Below are 17499 nucleotides of genomic sequence, written 5' to 3' on the forward strand. Positions count from 1 at the left end.
TGCGCTTTCCTCCAGAGCGGTAGCAGCAGTGTCACGCAGTCCGCCGCGTGGATCAAAGGATCTATGGTTTTCCCTCGAGTCTTTCCCACGAGGCTTTCCCACGAGGCTTTCCCACAGGGCTGTCCCACGTGCACACGTGGTGGGAGTCGATCCTCGGCTTGAACGTCAAGGCAGTGCAGGGAAAACAGGTTCCTCTGGAATGGACTGACACATCTGGGGGACTCTTGGAATGGTGGCATGACCCTGGAGTTCCTCTCGCCTTTCCTGTGGAGAGCGCATCCTCTTGAGATGCGACGGGAACTCCGGGAATTCTTTCCCTACGAAACAGGGAAAGGATCCCTCATCTCGAGCTAGGAGGCAGAAACGGGGCTCCCCTGGATATGTGCGGGACCCCACGTGCTTCCTCTCAAGTGCAGACGGGTATGTCGGGGAACTTCTTGAGTTGCAGCAAGGGTGTGAAGGACCCTTTGGAAGTTCCAGTGGTTAGATGTGATTGGCCTCGAGAAGCCTCAGCGGAAATGGGCCTCATCTCGCCTGGAGGGCAAAACCTCCTGGATTTTCTCGAGTTGCGGCAGGTGCTCTCGACTTACGATGTGGACCTCAGGGACCCGCTCTGGTGGCCTCAGGAAAGGCCAGTCCCCATGCGAGTTCCTCGGGGGCCTCTCGGGATTCCTCTCCCGTCGATGCCGGGGCCTAAGACCTTGTGTGGAGTCGGGGCCGGAACCTGAGGATTCCTCTCCAGTGCTGACATGGATCTTGGGGTACTTCTGGAGTCTCCCCAGGGGAGTCAGTCCTCGTCTCGAATGCGGGCATGCACTTGCGCTTTCCTCCAGAGCGGTAGCAGCAGTGTCACGCAGTCCGCCGCGTGGATCAAAGGATCTATGGTTTTCCCTCGTGTCTTTCCCACGATGCTTTCCCACGAGGCTTTCCCACAGGGCTGTCCCACGTGCACACGTGGTGGGAGTCGATCCTCGGCTTGAACGTCAAGGCAGTGCAGGGAAAACAGGTTCCTCTGGAATGGACTGACACATCTGGGGGACTCTTGGAATGGTGGCATGACCCTGGAGTTCCTCTCGCATTTCCTGTGGAGAGCGCCTCCTCTTGAGATGTGACGGGAACGCCGGGAATTCTTTCCCTACGAAACAGGGAAAGGATCCCTCATCTCGAGCTAGGAGGCGGAAACGGGGCTCCCCTGGATGTGTGAGGGACCCCACGTGCTTCCTCTCGAGTGGAGACGGGTATGTCGGGGAACTTCTTGAGTTGCAGAAAGGGTGTGAAGGACCCTTTGGAAGTTCCAGTGGTTAGATGTGATTGGCCTCGAGAAGCCTCAGCGGAAATGGGCCTCATCTCGCCTGGAGGGCAAAACCTCCTGGATTTTCTCGAGTTGCGGCAGGTGCTCTCGACTTACGACGGGGACCTCAGGGACCCGCTCTGGTGGCCTCAGGAAAGGCCAGTCCAAATGCGAGTTCCTCGGGGGCCTCTCGGGATTCCTCTCCCGTCGATGCCGGGGCCTAAGACCTTGTGTGGAGTCGGGGCCGGAACCTGAGGATTTCTCTCCAGTGCTGACATGGATCTAGGAGGAACTTCTGGAGTCTCCCCAGGGGAGTCAGTCCTCGTCTCGAATGCGGGCATGCACTTGTGCTTTCCTCCAGAGTGGTAGCAGCAGTGTCACGCAGTCCGCCGCGTGGATCAAAGGATCTATGGTTTTCCCTCGAGTCTTTCCCACGAGGCTTTCACACGAGGCTTTCCCACAGGGCTGTCCCACGTGCACACGTGGTGGGACTCGATCCTCGGCTTGAACGTCAAGGCAGTGCAGGGAAAACAGGTTCCTCTGGAATGGACTGACACATCTGGGGGACTCTTGGAATGGTGGCATGACCCTGGAGTTCCTCTCGCCTTTCCTGTGGAGAGCGCCTCCTCTTGAGATGCGACGGGAACGCCGGGAATTCTTTCCCTACGAAACAGATAAAGGATCCCTCATCTCGAGCTAGGAGGCGGAAACGGGGCTCCCCTGGATGTGTGCGGGACCCCACGTGCTTCCCCTCGAGTGGAGACGGGTATGTCGGAGAACTTCTTGAGTTGCAGCAATGGTGTGAAGGACCCTTTGGAAGTTCCAGTGGTTAGATGTGATTGGCCTCGAGAAGCCTCAGCGGAAATGGGCCTCATCTCGCCTGGAGGGCAAAACCTCCTGGATTTTCTCGAGTTGCGGCAGGTGCTCTCGACTTACGACGGGGACCTCAGGGACCCGCTCTGGTGGCCTCAGGAAAGGCCAGTCCCCATGCGAGTTCCTCGGGGGCATCTCGGGATTCCTCTCCCTTCGATGCCGGGGCCTAAGACCTTGTGTGGAGTCGGGGCCGGAAACTGAGGATTCCTCTCCAGTGCTGACATGGATCTTGGGGTACTTCTGGAGTCTCCCCAGGGGAGTCAGTCCTCGTCTCGAATGCGGGCATGCACTTGCGCTTTCCTCCAGAGCGGTAGCAGCAGTGTCACGCAGTCCGCCGCGTGGATCAAAGGATCTATGATTTTCCCTCGAGTCTTTCCCACGAGGCTTTCCCACGAGGCTTTCCCACAGGGCTGTCCCACGTGCACACGTGGTGGGAGTCGATCCTCGGCTTGAACGTCAAGGCAGTGCAGGGAAAACAGGTTCCTCTGGAATGGACTGACACATCTGGGGGACTCTTGGAATGGTGGCACGACCCTGGAGTTCCTCTCGCCTTTCCTGTGGAGAGCGCCTCCTCTTGAGATGCGACGGGAACGCCGGGAATTCTTTCGCTACGAAACAGGGAAAGGATCCCTCATCTCGAGCTAGGAGGCGGAAACGGGGCTCCCCTGGATGTGTGCGGGACCCCACGTGCTTCCTCTCGAGTGCAGACTGGTATGTCGGGGAACTTCTTGAGTTGCAGCAAGGGTGTGAAGGACCCTTTGGAAGTTCCAGTGGTTAGATGTGATTGGCCTCGAGAAGCCTCAGCGGAAATGGGCCTCATCTCGCCTGGAGGGCAAAACCTCCTGGATTTTCTCGAGTTGCGGCAGGTGCTCTCGACTTACGACGGGGACCTCAGGGACCCGCTCTGGTGGCCTCAGGAAAGGCCAGTCCCCTTGCGAGTTCCTCGGGGGCCTCTCGGGATTCCTCTCCCGTCGATCCCGGGGCCTAAAACCTTGTGTGGAGTCGGGGCCGGAACCTGAGGATTCCTCTCCAGTGCTGACATGGATCTTGGGGTACTTCTGGAGTCTCCTCAGGGGAGTCAGTCCTCGTCTCGAATGCGGGCATGCACTTGCGCTTTCCTCCAGAGCGGTAGCAGCAGTGTCACGCAGTCCGCCGCGTGGATCAAAGGATCTATGTTTTTCCCTCGAGTCTTTCCCACGAGGCTTTCCCACGACGCTTTCCCACAGGTCTGTCCCACGTGCACACGTGGTGGGAGTCGATCCTCGGCTTGAACGTCAAGGCAGTGCAGGGAAAACAGGTTCCTCTGGAATGGACTGACACATCTGGGGGACTCTTGGAATGGTGTCACGACCCTGGAGTTCCTCTCGCCTTTCCTGTGGAGAGCGCCTCCTCTTGAGATGCGACGGGAACGCCGGGAATTCTTTCCCTACGAAACAGGGAAAGGATCCCTCATCTCGAGCTAGGAGTCGGAAACGGGGCTCCCCTCGATGTGTGCGGGACCCCACGTGCTTCCTCTCGAGTGGAGACGGGTATGTCAGGGAACTTCTTGAGTTGCAGCAAGGATGTGAAGGACCCTTTGGAAGTTCCAGTGGTTAGATGTGATTGGCCTCGAGAAGCCTCAGCGGAAATGGGCCTCATCTCGCCTGGAGGGCAAAATCTCCTGGATTTTCTCGAGTTGCGGCAGGTGCTCTCGACTTACGACGGGGACCTCAGGGACCCGCTCTGGTGGCCTCAGGAAAGGCCAGTCCCCATGCGAGTTCCTCGGGGGCCTCTCAGGATTCCTCCCCGTCGATGCCGGGGCCTAGACCTTGTGTGGAGTCGGGGCCGGAACCTGAGGATTCCTCTCCAGTGCTGACATGGATCTTGGGGTACTTCTGGAGTCTCCCCAGGGGAGTCAGTCCTCGTCTCGAATGCGGGCATGCACTTGCGCTTTCCTCCAGAGCGGTAGCAGCAGTGTCACGCAGTCCGCCGCGTGGATCAAAGGATCTATGGTTTTCCCTCGAGTCTTTCCCACGAGGCTTTCCCACGAGGCTTTCCCACAGGGCTGTCCCACGTGCACACGTGGTGGGAGTCGATCCTCGGCTTGAACGTCAAGGCAGTGCAGGGAAAACAGGTTCCTCTGGAATGGACTGACACATCTGGGGGACTCTTGGAATGGTGGCACGACCCTGGAGTTCCTCTCGCCTTTCCTGTGGAGAGCGCCTCCTCTTGAGATGCGACGGGAACGCCGGGAATTCTTTCCCTACGAAACAGGGAAAGGATCCCTCATCTCGAGCTAGGAGGCGGAAACGGGTCTCCCCTGGATGTGTGCGGGACCCCACGTGCTTCCTCTCGCGTGGAGACGGGTATGTGGGGGAACTTCTTGAGTTGCAGCAATGGCGTGAAGGACCCTTTGGAAGTTCCAGTGGTTAGATGTGATTGGCCTCGAGAAGCCTCAGCGGAAATGGGCCTCATCTCGCCTGGAGGGCAAAACCTCCTGGATTTTCTCGAGTTGCGGCAGGTGCTCTCGACTTACGACGGGGACCTCAGGGACCCGCTCTGGTGGCCTCAGGAAAGGCCAGTCCCCATGCGAGTTCCTCGGGGGCCTCTCGGGTTTCCTCTCCCGTCGATGCCGGGGCCTAAGACCTTGTGTGGAGTCGGGGCCGGAACCTGAGGATTCCTCTCCAGTGCTGACATGGATCTTGGGGTACTTCTGGAGTCTCCCCAGGGGAGTCAGTCCTCGTCTCGAATGCGGGCATGCACTTGCGCTTTCCTCCAGAGCGGTAGCAGCAGTGTCACGCAGTCCGCCGCGTGGATCAAAGGATCTATGGTTTTCCCTCGAGTCTTTCCCACGAGGCTTTCCCACGAGGCTTTCCCACAGGGCTGTCCCACGTGCACACGTGGTGGGAGTCGATCCTCGGCTTGAACGTCAAGGCAGTGCAGGGAAAACAGGTTCCTCTGGAATGGACTGACACATCTGGGGGACTCTTGGAATGGTGGCATGACCCTGGAGTTCCTCTCGCCTTTCCTGTGGAGAGCGCCTCCTCTTGAGATGCGACGGGAACGCCGGGAATTCTTTCCCTACGAAACAGGGAAAGGATCCCTCATCTCGAGCTAGGAGGCGGAAACGGGGCTCCCCTGGATGTGTGCGGGACACCACGTGCTTCCTCTCGAGTGCAGACGGGTATGTCGGGGAACTTCTTGAGTTGCAGCAAGGGTGTGAAGGACCCTTTGGAAGTTCCAGTGGTTAGATGTGATTGGCCTCGAGAAGCCTCAGCGGAAATGGGCCTCATCTCGCCTGGAGGGCAAAACCTCCTGGATTTTCTCGAGTTGCGGCAGGTGCTCTCGACTTACGACGGGGACCTCAGGGACCCGCTCTGGTGGCCTGAGGAAAGGCCAGTCCGCATGCGAGTTCCTCGGGGGCCTCTCGGGATTCCTCTCCCGTCGATGCCGGGGCCTAAGACCTTGTGTGGAGTCGGGGCCGGAACCTGAGGATTCCTCTCCAGTGCTGACATGGATCTTGGGGTACTTCTGGAGTCTCCCCAGGGGAGTCAGTCCTCGTCTCGAATGTGGGCACGCACTTGCGCTTTCCTCCAGAGCGGTAGGAGCAGTGTCACGCAGTCCGCCGCGTGGATCAAAGGATCTATGGTTTTCCCTCGAGTCTTTCCCACGAGGCTTTTCCACGAGGCTTTCCCACAGGGCTGTCCCAAGTGCACACGTGGTGGGACTCGATCCTCGGCTTGAACGTCAAGGCAATGCAGGGAAAACAGGTTCCTCTGGAATGGACTGACACATCTGGGGGACTCTTGGAATGGTGGCACGACCCTGGAGTTCCTCTCGCCTTTCCTGTGGAGAGCGCCTCCTCTTGAGATGCGACGGGAACGCCGGGAATTCTTTCCCTACGAAACAGGGAAAGGATCCCTCATCTCGAGCTAGGAGGCGGAAACGGGGCTCCCCTGGATGTGTGCGGGACACCACGTGCTTCCTCTCGAGTGGAGACCGGTATGTCGGGGAACTTCTTGAGTTGCAGCAAGGGTGTGAAGGACCCTTTGGAAGTTCCAGTGGTTAGATGTGATTGGCCTCGAGAAGCCTCAGCGGAAATGGGCATCATCTCGCCTGGAGGGCAAAACCTCCTGGATTTTCTCGAGTTGCGGCAGGTGCTCTCGACTTACGACGGGGACCTCAGGGACCCGCTCTGGTGGCCTCAGGAAAGGCCAGTCCCCATGCGAGTTCCTCGGGGGCCTCTCGGGATTCCTCTCCCGTCGATGCCGGGGCCTAAGACCTTGTGTAGAGTCGGGGCCGGATCCTGAGGATTCCTCTCCAGTGCTGACATGGATCTTGGGGTACTTCTGGAGTCTCCCCAGGGGAGTCAGTCCTCGTCTCGAATGCGGGCATGCACTTGCGCTTTCCTCCAGAGCGGTAGCAGCATTGTCACGCAGTCCGCCGCGTGGATCAAAGGATCTATGGTTTTCCCTCGAGTCTTTCCCACGAGGCTTTCCCACGAGGCTTTCCCACAGGGCTGTCCCACGTGCACACGTGGTGGGAGTCGATCCTCGGCTTGAACGTCAAGGCAGTGCAGGGAAAACAGGTTCCTCTGGAATGGACTGACACATCTGGGGGACTCTTGGAATGGTGTCTCGACCCTGGAGTTCCTCTCGCCTTTCCTGTGGAGAGCGCCTCCTCTTGAGATGCGACGGGAACACCGGGAATTCTTTCCCTACGAAACAGGGAAAGGATCCCTCATCTCGAGCTAGGAGGCGGAAACGGGGCTCCCCTGGATGTGTGCGATACCCCACGTGCTTCCTCTCGAGTGGAGACGGGTATGTCGGTGAACTTCTTGAGTTGCAGCAAGGGTGTGAAGGACCCTTTGGAAGTTCCAGTGGTTAGATGTGATTGGCCTCGAGAAGCCTCAGCGGAAATCGGCCTCATCTCGCCTGGAGGGCAAAACCTCCTGGATTTTCTCGAGTTGAGGCAGGTGCTCTCGACTTACGACGGGGACCTCAGGGACCCCCTCTGGTGGCCTCAGGAAAGGCCAGTCCCGATGGGAGTTCCTCGGGGGCCTCTCTGGATTCCTCTCCCGTCGATGCCGGGGCCTAAGACCTTGTGTGGAGTCGGGGCCGGAACCTGAGGATTCCTCTCCAGTGCTGACATGGATCTTGGGGTACTTCTGGAGTCTGCCCAGGGGAGTCAGTCCTCGTCTCGAATGCGGGCATGCACTTGCGCTTTCCTCCAGAGCGGTAGCAGCAGTGTCACGCAGTCCGCCGCGTGGATCAAAGGATCTATGGTTTTCCCTCGAGTCTTTCCCACGAGGCTTTCCCACGAGGCTTTCCCACAGGGCTGTCCCACGTGCACACGTGGTGGGAGTCGATCCTCGGCTTGAACGTCAAGGCAGTGCAGGGAAAACAGGTTCCTCTGGAATGGACTGACACATCTGTGGGACTCTTGGAATGGTGTCACGACCCTGGAGTTCCTCTCGCCTTTCCTGTGGAGAGCGCCTCCTCTTGAGATGCGACCGGATCGCCGGGAATTCTTTCCCTTCGAAACAGGGAAAGGATCCCTCATCTCGAGCTAGGAGGCGGAAACGGGGCTCCCCTGGATGTGTGCGGGAAACCACGTGCTTCCTCTCGAGTGGAGACGGGTATGTCGGGGAACTTCTTGAGTTGCAGCAAGGGTGTGAAGGACCCTTTGGAAGTTCCAGTGGTTAGATGTGATTGGCCTCGAGAAGCCTCAGCGGAAATGGGCATCATCTCGCCTGGAGTGCAAAACCTCCTGGATTTTCTCGAGTTGCGGCAGGTGCTCTCGACTTACGACGGGGACCTCAGGGACCCGCTCTGGTGGCCTCAGGAAAGGCCAGTCCCCATGCGAGTTCCTCGGGGGCCTCTCGGGATTCCTCTCCCGTCGATGCCGGGGCCTAAGACCTTGTGTAGAGTCGGGGCCGGATCCTGAGGATTCCTCTCCAGTGCTGACATGGATCTTGGGGTACTTCTGGAGTCTCCCCAGGGGAGTCAGTCCTCGTCTCGAATGCGGGCATGCACTTGCGCTTTCCTCCAGAGCGGTAGCAGCATTGTCACGCAGTCCGCCGCGTGGATCAAAGGATCTATGGTTTTCCCTCGAGTCTTTCCCACGAGGCTTTCCCACGAGGCTTTCCCACAGGGCTGTCCCACGTGCACACGTGGTGGGAGTCGATCCTCGGCTTGAACGTCAAGGCAGTGCAGGGAAAACAGGTTCCTCTGGAATGGACTGACACATCTGGGGGACTCTTGGAATGGTGTCTCGACCCTGGAGTTCCTCTCGCCTTTCCTGTGGAGAGCGCCTCCTCTTGAGATGCGACGGGAACACCGGGAATTCTTTCCCTACGAAACAGGGAAAGGATCCCTCATCTCGAGCTAGGAGGCGGAAACGAGGCTCCCCTGGATGTGTGCGGGACCCACGTGCTTCCTCTCGAGTGGAGACGGGTATGTCGGGGAACTTCTTGAGTTGCAGCAAGGGTGTGAAGGACCCTTTGGAAGTTCCAGTGGTTAGATGTGATTGGCCTCGAGAAGCCTCAGCGGAAATTGGCCTCATCTCGCCTGGAGGGCAAAACCTCCTGGATTTTCTCGAGTTGCGGCAGGTGCTCTCGACTTACGACGGGGACCTCAGGGACCCCCTCTGGTGGCCTCAGGAAAGGCCAGTCCCGATGGGAGTTCCTCGGGGGCCTCTCTGGATTCCTCTCCCGTCGATGCCGGGGCCTAAGACCTTGTGTGGAGTCGGGGCCGGAACCTGAGGATTCCTCTCCAGTGCTGACATGGATCTTGGGGTACTTCTGGAGTCTGCCCAGGGGAGTCAGTCCTCGTCTCGAATGCGGGCATGCACTTGCGCTTTCCTCCAGAGCGGTAGCAGCAGTGTCACGCAGTCCGCCGCGTGGATCAAAGGATCTATGGTTTTCCCTCGAGTCTTTCCCACGAGGCTTTCCCACGACGCTTTCCCACAGGGCTGGCCCACGTGCACACGTGGTGGGAGTCGATCCTCGGCTTGAACGTCAAGGCAGTGCAGGGAAAACAGGTTCCTCTGGAATGAACTGACACATCTGGGGGACTCTTGGAATGGTGGCACGACCCTGGAGTTCCTCTCGCCGTTCCTGTGGAGAGCGCCTCCTCTTGAGATGCGACGGGAACGCCTGGAATTCTTTTCCTACGAAACAGGGAAAGGATCCCTCATCTCGAGCTAGGAGGCGGAAACGGGGCTCCCCTGGATGTGTGCGGGAAACCACGTGCTTCCTCTCGAGTGGAGACGGGTATGTCGGGGAACTTCTTGAGTTGCAGCAAGGGTGTGAAGGACCCTTTGGAAGTTTCAGTGGTTAGATGTGATTGGCCTCGAGAAGCCTCAGCGGAAATGGGCCTCATCTCGCCTGGAGGGCAAAACCTCCTGGATTTTCTCGAGTTGCGGCAGGTGCTCTCGACTTACGACGGGGACCTCAGGGAACCGCTCTGGTGGCCTCAGGAAAGGCCAGTCCCCATGCGAGTTCCTCGGGGGCGTCTCGGAATTCCTCTCCCATCGATGCCGGGGCCTAAGCCCTTGTGTGGAGTCGGGGCCGGAACCTGAGGATACCTCTCCAGTGCTGACATGGATCTTGGGCTACTTCTGGAGTCTCCCCAGGGGAGTCAGTCCTCGTCTCGAATGCGGGCATGCACTTACGCTTTCCTCCAGAGCGGTAGCAGCAGTGTCACGCAGTCCGCCGCGTGGATCAAAGGATCTATGGTTTTCCCTCGAGTCTTTCCCACGAGGCTATCCCACGAGGCTTTCCCACAGGGCTGTCCCACGTGCACACGTGGTGGGAGTCGATCCTCGGCTTGAACGTCAAGGCAGTGCAGGGAAAACAGGTTCCTCTGGAATGGACTGACACATCTGGGGGACTCTTGGAATGGTGGCACGACCCTGGAGTTCCTCTCGCCTTTCCTGTGGAGAGCGCCTCCTCTTGGGATGCGACGGGAACGCCGGGAATTCTTTCCCTACTAAACAGGGAAAGGATCCCTCATCTCGAGCTAGGAGGCGGAAACGGGGCTCCCCTGGATGTGTGCGGGACACCACGTGCTTCCTCTCGAGTGGAGACGGATATGTCGGGGAACTTCTTGAGTTGCAGCAAGGGTGTGAAGGACCCTTTGGAAGTTCCAGTGGTTAGATGTGATTGGCCTCGAGAAGACTCAGCGGAAATGGGCCTCATCTCGCCTGGAGGGCAAAACCTCCTGGATTTTCTCGAGTTGCGGCAGGTGCTCTCGACTTACGACGGGGACCTCAGGGACCCGCTCTGGTGGCCTCAGGAAAGGCCAGTCCCCATGTGAGTTCCTCGGGGGCCTCTCGGGATTCCTCTCCCATCGATGCCGGGGCCTAAGACCTTGTGTGGAGTCGGGGCAGGAACCTGAGGATTCCTCTCCAGTGCTGACATGGATCTAGGGGGAACTTCTGCAGTCTCCCCAGGGGAGTCAGTCCTCGTCTCGAATGCGGGCATGCACTTGCGCTTTCCTCCAGAGCGGTAGCAGCAGTGTCACGCAGTCCGCCGCGTGGATCAAAGGATCTATGGTTTTCCCTCGAGTCTTTCCCACGAGGCTTTCCCACGAGGCTTTCCCACAGGGCTGTCCCACGTGCACACGTGGTGGGAGTCGATCCTCGGCTTGAACGTCAAGGCAGTGCAGGGAAAACAGGTTCCTCTGGAATGGACTGACACATCTGGGGGACTCTTGGAATGGTGGCACGACCCTGGAGTTCCTCTCGCCTTTCCTGTGGAGAGCGCCTCCTCTTGAGATGCGACGGGAACGCCGGGAATTCTTTCCCTGCGAAACAGGGAAAGGATCCCTCATCTCGAGCTAGGAGGCGGAAACGGGGCTCCCCTGGATGTGTGCGGGACCCCACGTGCTTTCTCTCGAGTGCAGACGGGTATGTCGGGGAACTTCTTGAGTTGCAGCAAGGGTGTGAAGGACCCTTTGGAAGTTCCAGTGGTTAGACGTGATTGGCCTCGAGAAGCCTCAGCGGAAATGGGCCTCATCTCGCCTGGAGGGCAAAACCTCCTGGATTTTCTCGAGTTGCGGCAGGTGCTCTCGACTTACGACGGGGACCTCAGGGACCCGCTCTGGTGGCCTCAGGAAAGGCCAGTCCCCATGCGAGTTCCTCGGGGGCCTCTCGGGATTCCTCTCCCGTCGATGCCGGGGCCTAAGACCTTGTGTGGAGTCGGGGACGGAACCTGAGGATTCCTCTCCAGTGCTGACATGGATCTTGGGGTACTTCTGGAGTCTCCCCAGGGGAGTCAGTCCTCGTCTCGAATGCGGGCATGCACTTGCGCTTTCCTCCAGAGCGGTAGCAGCAGTGTCACGCAGTCCGCCGCGTGGATCAAAGGATCTATGGTTTTCCCTCGAGTCTTTCCCACGAGGCTTTCCCACCAGGCTTTCCCACAGGGTTGTCCCACGTGCACACGTGGTGGGAGTCGATCCTCGGCTTGAACGTCAAGGCAGTGCAGGGAAAACAGGTTCCTCTGGAATGGACTGACACATCTGGGGGACTCTTGGAATGGTGGCATGACCCTGGAGTTCCTCTCGCATTTCCTGTGGAGAGCGCCTCCTCTTGAGATGTGACGGGAACGCCGGGAATTCTTTCCCTACGAAACAGGGAAAGGATCCCTCATCTCGAGCTAGGAGGCGGAAACGGGGCTCCCCTGGATGTGTGAGGGACCCCACGTGCTTCCTCTCGAGTGGAGACGGGTATGTCGGGGAACTTCTTGAGTTGCAGAAAGGGTGTGAAGGACCCTTTGGAAGTTCCAGGGGTTAGATGTCATTGGCCTCGAGAAGCCTCAGCGGAAATGGGCCTCATCTCGCCTGGAGGGCAAAACCTCCTGGATTTTCTCGAGTTGCGGCAGGTGCTCTCGACTTACGACGGGGACCTCAGGGACCCGCTCTGGTGGCCTCAGGAAAGGCCAGTCCCCATGCGAGTTCCTCGGGGGCGTCTCGGGATTCCTCTCCCTTCGATGCCGGGGCCTAAGACCTTGTGTGGAGTCGGGGCCGGAAACTGAGGATTCCTCTCCAGTGCTGACATGGATCTTGGGGTACTTCTGGAGTCTCCCCAGGGGAGTCAGTCCTCGTCTCGAATGCGGGCATGCACTTGCGCTTTCCTCCAGAGCGGTAGCAGCAGTGTCACGCAGTCCGCCGCGTGGATCAAAGGATCTATGGTTTTCCCTCGAGTCTTTCCCACGAGGCTTTCCCACGAGGCTTTCCCACAGGGCTGTCCCACGTGCACACGTGGTGGGAGTCGATCCTCGGCTTGAACGTCAAGGCAGTGCAGGGAAAACAGGTTCCTCTGGAATGGACTGACACATCTGGGGGACTCTTGGAATGGTGGCACGACCCTGGAGTTCCTCTCGCCTTTCCTGTGGAGAGCGCCTCCTCTTGAGATGCGACGGGAACGCCGGGAATTCTTTCGCTACGAAACAGGGAAAGGATCCCTCATCTCGAGCTAGGAGGCGGAAACGGGGCTCCCCTGGATGTGTGCGGGACCCCACGTGCTTCCTCTCGAGTGCAGACTGGTATGTCGGGGAACTTCTTGAGTTGCAGCAAGGGTGTGAAGGACCCTTTGGAAGTTCCAGTGGTTAGATGTGATTGGCCTCGAGAAGCCTCAGCGGAAATGGGCCTCATCTCGCCTGGAGGGCAAAACCTCCTGGATTTTCTCGAGTTGCGGCAGGTGCTCTCGACTTACGACGGGGACCTCAGGGACCCGCTCTGGTGGCCTCAGGAAAGGCCAGTCCCCTTGCGAGTTCCTCGGGGGCCTCTCGGGATTCCTCTCCCGTCGATGCCGGGGCCTAAGACCTTGTGTGGAGTCGGGGCCGGAACCTGAGGATTCCTCTCCAGTGCTGACATGGATCTTGGGGTACTTCTGGAGTCTCCTCAGGGGAGTCAGTCCTCGTCTCGAATGCGGGCATGCACTTGCGCTTTCCTCCAGAGCGGTAGCAGCAGTGTCACGCAGTCCGCCGCGTGGATCAAAGGATCTATGGTTTTCCCTCGAGTCTTTCCCACGAGGCTTTCCCACGACGCTTTCCCACAGGGCTGTCCCACGTGCACACGTGGTGGGAGTCGATCCTCGGCTTGAACGTCAAGGCAGTGCAGGGAAAACAGGTTCCTCTGGAATGGACTGACACATCTGGGGGACTCTTGGAATGGTGGCACGACCCTGGAGTTCCTCTCGCCTTTCCTGTGGAGAGCGCCTCCTCTTGAGATGCGACGGGAACGCCGGGAATTCTTTCCCTACGAAACAGGGAAAGGATCCCTCATCTCGAGCTAGGAGGCGGAAACGGGGCTCCCCTGGATGTGTGCGGGACCCCACGTGCTTCCTCTCGAGTGGAGACGGGTATGTCGGGTAACTTCTTGAGTTGCAGCAAGGGTGTGAAGGACCCTTTGGAAGTTCCAGTGGTTAGATGTGATTGGCCTCGAGAAGCCTCAGCGGAAATGGGCCTCATCTCGCCTGGAGGGCAAAACCTCCTGGATTTTCTCGAGTTGCGGCAGGTGCTCTCGACTTACGACGGGGACCTCAGGGACCCGCTCTGGTGGCCTCAGGAAAGGCCAGTCCCCATGCGAGTTCCTCGGGGGCCTCTCGGGTTTCCTCTCCCGTCGATGCCGGGGCCTAAGACCTTGTGTGGAGTCGGGGCCGGAACCTGAGGATTCCTCTCCAGTGCTGACATGGATCTTGGGGTACTTCTGGAGTCTCCCCAGGGGAGTCAGTCCTCGTCTCGAATGCGGGCATGCACTTGCGCTTTCCTCCAGAGCGGTAGCAGCAGTGTCACGCAGTCCGCCGCGTGGATCAAAGGATCTATGGTTTTCCCTCGAGTCTTTCCCCCGAGGCTTTCCCACGAGGCTTTCCCACAGGGCTGTCCCACGTGCACACGTGGTGGGAGTCGATCCTCGGCTTGAACGTCAAGGCAGTGCAGGGAAAACAGGTTCCTCTGGAATGGACTGACACATCTGGGGGACTCTTGGAATGGTGGCATGACCCTGGAGTTCCTCTCGCCTTTCCTGTGGAGAGCGCCTCCTCTTGAGATGCGACGGGAACGCCGGGAATTCTTTCCCTACGAAACAGGGAAAGGATCCCTCATCTCGAGCTAGGAGGCGGAAACGGGGCTCCCCTGGATGTGTGCGGGACACCACGTGCTTCCTCTCGAGTGCAGACGGGTATGTCGGGGAACTTCTTGAGTTGCAGCAAGGGTGTGAAGGACCCTTTGGAAGTTCCAGTGGTTAGATGTGATTGGCCTCGAGAAGCCTCAGCGGAAATGGGCCTCATCTCGCCTGGAGGGCAAAACCTCTTGGATTTTCTCGAGTTGCGGCAGGTGCTCTCGACTTACGACGGGGACCTCAGGGACCCGCTCTGGTGGCCTCAGGAAAGGCCAGTCCCCATGCGAGTTCCTCGGGGGCCTCTAGGGATTCCTCTCCCGTCGATGCCGGGGCCTAAGACCTTGTGTGGAGTCGTGGCCGGAACCTGAGGATTCCTCTCCAGTGCTGACATGGATCTTGGGGTACTTCTGGAGTCTCCCCAGGGGAGTCAGTCCTCGTCTCGAATGCGGGCCTGCACTTGCGCTTTCCTCCAGAGCGGTAGCAGCAGTGTCACGCAGTCCGCCGCGTGGATCAAAGGATCTATGGTTTTCCCTCGAGTCTTTCCCACGAGGCTTTCCCACGAGGCTTTCCCACAGGGCTGTCCCACGTGCACACGTGGTGGGACTCGATCCTCGGCTTGAACGTCAAGGCAGTGCAGGGAAAACAGGTTCCTCTGGAATGGACTGACACATCTGGGGGACTCTTGGAATGGTGGCACGACCCTGGAGTTCCTCTCGCCTTTCCTGTGGAGAGCGCCTCCTCTTGAGATGCGACGGGAACGCCGGGAATTCTTTCCCTACGAAACAGGGAAAGGATCCCTCATCTCGAGCTAGGAGGCGGAAACGGGTCTCCCCTGGATGTGTGCGGGACCCCACGTGCTTCCTCTCGCGTGGAGACGGGTATGTTTGGGAACTTCTTGAGTTGCAGCAATGGTGTGAAGGACCCTTTGGAAGTTCCAGTGGTTAGATGTGATTGGCCTCGAGAAGCCTCAGCGGAAATGGGCCTCATCTCGCCTGGAGGGCAAAACCTCCTGGATTTTCTCGAGTTGCGGCAGGTGCTCTCGACTTACGACGGGGACCTCAGGGACCCGCTCTGGTGGCCTCAGGAAAGGCCAGTCCCCATGCGAGTTCCTCGGGGGCCTCTCGGGTTTCCTCTCCCGTCGATGCCGGGGCCTAAGACCTTGTGTGGAGTCGGGGCCGGAACCTGAGATTTCCTCTCCAGTGCTGACATGGATCTTGGGGTACTTCTGGAGTCTCCCCAGGGGAGTCAGTCCTCGACTCGAATGCGGGCATGCACTTGCGCTTTCCTCCAGAGCGGTAGCAGCAGTGTCACGCAGTCCGCCGCGTGGATCAAAGGATCTATGGTTTTCCCTCGAGTCTTTCCCACGAGGCTTTCCCACGAGGCTTTCCCACAGGGCTGTCCCACGTGCACACGTGGTGGGAGTCGATCCTCGGCTTGAACGTCAAGGCAGTGCAGGGAAAACAGGTTCCTCTGGAATGGACTGACACATCTGGGGGACTCTTGGAATGGTGGCACGACCCTGGAGTTCCTCTCGCCTTTCCTGTGGAGAGCGCCTCCTCTTGAGATGCGACGGGAACGCCGGGAATTCTTTCCCTACGAAACAGGGGAAGGATCCCTCATCTCGAGCTAGGAGGCGGAAACGGGTCTCCCCTGGATGTGTTCGGGCCCCACGTGCTTCCTCTCGCGTGGAGACGGGTATGTGGGGGAACTTCTTGAGTTGCAGCAATGGTGTGAAGGACCCTTTGGAAGTTCCAGTGGTTAGATGTGATTGGCCTCGAGAAGCCTCAGCGGAAATGGGCCTCATCTCGCCTGGAGGGCAAAACCTCCTGGATTTTCTCGAGTTGCGGCAGGTGCTCTCGACTTACGACGGGGACCTCAGGGACCCGCTCTGGTGGCCTCAGGAAAGGCCAGTCCCCATGCGAGTTCCTCGGGGGCCTCTCGGGTTTCCTCTCCCGTCGATGCCGGGGCCTAAGACCTTGTGTGGAGTCGGGGCCGGAACCTGAGGATTCCTCTCCAGTGCTGACATGGATCTTGGGGTACTTCTGGAGTCTCCCCAGGGGAGTCAGTCCTCGTCTCGAATGCGGGCATGCACTTGCGCTTTCCTCCAGAGCGGTAGCAGCAGTGTCACGCAGTCCGCCGCGTGGATCAAAGGATCTATGGTTTTCCCTCGAGTCTTTCCCAAGAGGCTTTCCCACGAGGCTTTCCCACAGGGCTGTCCCACGTGCACACGTGGTGGGAGTCGATCCTCGGCTTGAACGTCAAGGCAGTGCAGGGAAAACAGGTTCCTCTGGAATGGACTGACACATCTGGGGGACTCTTGGAATGGTGGCACGACCCTGGAGTTCCTCTCGCCTTTCCTGTGGAGAGTGCCTCCTCTTGAGATGCGACGGGAACGCCGGGAATTCTTTCCCTACGAAACAGGGAAAGGATCCCTCATCTCGAGCTAGGAGGCGGAAACGGGGCTCCCCTGGATGTGTGCGGGACCCCACGTGCTTCCTCTCGAGTGGAGACGGGTATGTGGGGGAACTTCTTGAGTTGCAGCAATGGTGTGAAGGACCCTTTGGAAGTTCCAGTGGTTAGATGTGATTGGCCTCGAGAAGCCTCAGCGGAAATGGGCCTCATCTGGCCTGGAGGGCAAAACCTCCTGGATTTTCTCGAGTTGCGGCACGTGCTCTCGACTTACGACGGGGACCTCAGGGAACCGCTCTGGTGGCCTCAGGAAAGGCCAGTCCCCATGCGAGTTCCTCGGGGGCGTCTCGGGATTCCTCTCCCGTCGATGCCGGGGCCTAAGACCTTGTGTGGAGTCGGGGCCGGAACCTGAGGATTCCTCTCCAGTGCTGACATGGATCTTGGGGTACTTCTGGAGTCTCCCCAGGGGAGTCAGTCCTCGTCTCGAATGCGGGCATGCACTTGCGCTTTCCTCCAGAGCGGTAGCAGCAGTGTCACGCAGTCCGCCGCGTGGATCAAAGGATCTATGGTTTTCCCTCGAGTCTTTCCCACGAGGCTTTCCCACGAGGCTTTCCCACAGGGCTGTCCCACGTGCACACGTGGTGGGAGTCGATCCTCGGCTTGAACGTCAAGGCAGTGCAGGGAAAACAGGTTCCTCTGGAATGGACTGACACATCTGGGGGACTCTTGGAATGGTGGCACGACCCTGGAGTTCCTCTCGCCTTTCCTGTGGAGAGCGCCTCCTCTTGAGATGCGACGGGAACGCCGGGAATTCTTTCCCTACGA

The sequence above is a fragment of the Ovis canadensis genome, chromosome 20, assembly GCF_042477335.2.
Source record: "Ovis canadensis isolate MfBH-ARS-UI-01 breed Bighorn chromosome 20, ARS-UI_OviCan_v2, whole genome shotgun sequence".
NCBI classification, from domain to species: Eukaryota; Metazoa; Chordata; class Mammalia; order Artiodactyla; family Bovidae; genus Ovis; species Ovis canadensis.